We start from the raw sequence: 2,464 nt of genomic DNA, 5'->3' as shown, positions 1-2,464 counted from the left end.
AAGCGACGCGCTCCCCGCGCAGGCTGCGCTGGAGGACCGCGCCTCCTGCCTCACCGCGTCCTACCCTGCCGCCTCGCCCCTGGCCCCGCCCCGTGAGGCCCCGCCCCCAGCGCCCCCGCCTCGCCCACCTCCGAGGTTCGAGGGCGGGGCGGGGAAGGGGGCGCGCGCGCGCGGCTCCTGGCCGGGGACAGCGCGCCCTCTGGGTCTGAGCGAGGTGTGGGCCGAGAGCCGGCGTCCGTGTGCTTTCTTCCTCTCTCCGCTTCCTCCCGTTCGCCCTGACTCTCAGCTCCCCGAACTCCTCAAGGGCTGGGTGAGTAAGTGGGGGCTTCTTCGATATTCTTTGCCCTCTCCGCCGAGGCAGGGGACGCGAGAAGTACAGCTTTTCTGATTTTCAGTGTTTTATTAAAAAAAAAATGCAGAAGTCAAAGATTCTGTATATAACGTGAAGTTTAGAGATGACCATGCGGTTTGGTTCCCCCCGCCATGGTCTTTTGTTCAGTTTAGTATTTAAAAACATTGCATTCACGTGTGTTTTCACCTAAAAACTAAGACAAAAACTGGGAAACAGTCCACAGTGCCGTGCGAAGTAGAACACACCTCTCTCCCTACCCTGTAGCGCAGAGCGCTGTCGCTTAAATAAGCTGACACGGTGTCCCTGATAGGAGAGGAATACTGCGCGTTCCCCCTTGGACTTTGACCTCCTGGAGAGCAGATCAGGTTCTTACTCGTCTTCACATCACGTAGTCACTCAACACACGTGTTTGGAAGTAAATGAACGGTGGACGTGCCTACACACTTCCCCACCCACCGGTATTGCCCGGGTCGTAGGGCAAATCTGAGACCCCCCCTGAGCAGGGAGGTTTCCTTGCAGCTGGAGGCTTGCCTGGTGTCCTTCATTCTTACGAAAGGTCATTGCACACGGGAGAGTCCTGAACGCGGAGAGCAGAGCCAGGCTGGCCTAGAGCGAACCTTGGAGTCTCTGAGGTTCATCTTCCGGGGCTCCGGACTTGAGGAGGTTAAATACCCAGGTGGGGCGGGGAAGGGTGGGACCCCGGCGGGCGGTACCTTACAAGTGAATCATAAATTAGCATATTGGTTTCCCGTTAACCCACCTCTCTTGTGAAGACCCCAGCTTTCTCTTCAAGGCTTTGGAATGTTCTGGGAAGCATGCTCTGGCCTCTTCAGTCCCCTTCCCACCCTTGTGCGGGGGTGTTAACTTGGGTCATTAAGCAGCACGATGTAGGCCCGCGCGAGTGGTAATGGCATAGGAGCTGGTGAAAGATTCCTGGGGGAAGGTAAATCTTGTCTCTTCGCCAAGGAGATTCCTCCGCCATGGAGTGACAATCTTGGAATATATTGCTTTAATTTTATTTTAAAAAAGCAATTTGGGGGGGGGCATCTGGCTGGCTCAGTCAGTAAACCACGTCCCTCTTGATCTCCAGTAATGAGTTTGAGCCCCAGGTTGGCGGTAAAGTTTACTTAATAATAAATTTTTTTAAGTAATTTTCTTATAATCATTATATGCAAGACTGAGGACAGTGGAACCAGAGTTCCTTTTAAACTGTGGTTTGTATTTTTATCCTGGAAACCAAAGTGGAGCCCAAAATATCTTGTGCAGAATTTGCATTTTGGTCAGAATTAGAAAAAAACGTAATTGCAATTTGTTTTCTCCATCTTTTGCTAACCTAGATGACCTTTTTAACTAAGGACTTAAGACATTGAGAAGGCAAAAGAACTGTGAAAAACCTCATAATAAATTATGAAACTAAATTCATGAATTTTATTAATTCAGTGTTTGAAGCGAAACCTGTCACTTCTTTCCACTGGGCTAACCATGTTTCTTTAATCCCCACTTGATTAGTGGTTTCTGCTTTGTTTTCCTGGGCTTACATCAAGGATATTTTAAGGGTTTTTTTGTTTTTGTTTTTGAGGATTTTATTGTTAAGCTCAAACTCATAATCCTGGGATCAAGAGTTGCATGCCCCACCAACTGAGCCACCCAGGCACCCTTTAAACTGATTTTTAATCAACACTCCTGGTATGCCTGAAAGAACGACTCCTTTTAATTTCTAAAGGGGTAATCAAATTTGCTTGCTTTTGAGTTGTCTACTCATACCATTAAAGATTTATAGCTTAGAAAAGAAAGTGTGCATATCTTATGACCCAGCAATTCTACTCTTTGGCATATAATCAAAAGTTGTTTTGTCTAAGGTAGTAGCCACAAGGCACACATGGCTAGTAAGCCCTTGAAATTGTCTAGATTCCATTGAAATGTGTGGGAAGTGTCAAATACACGATAGATTCTGAAGATTTAATATGAAAGAAGAAATAATTTAAAATATCTCTTTTTAAATATTGATGGTACGTTGAAATGATCATATTTTGGACATATTGATTTATGTATTATTCACCAACACAATTTGTACACATCATGCTTCAGGTATATCATGAGGATTGATGGATT

The sequence above is a fragment of the Lontra canadensis genome, unplaced genomic scaffold, assembly GCF_010015895.1.
Source record: "Lontra canadensis isolate GAN:19392208 unplaced genomic scaffold, GSC_riverotter_1.0 scaffold31, whole genome shotgun sequence".
Taxonomy (NCBI): domain Eukaryota; kingdom Metazoa; phylum Chordata; class Mammalia; order Carnivora; family Mustelidae; genus Lontra; species Lontra canadensis.
This window is presented reverse-complemented; position numbering follows the sequence as displayed.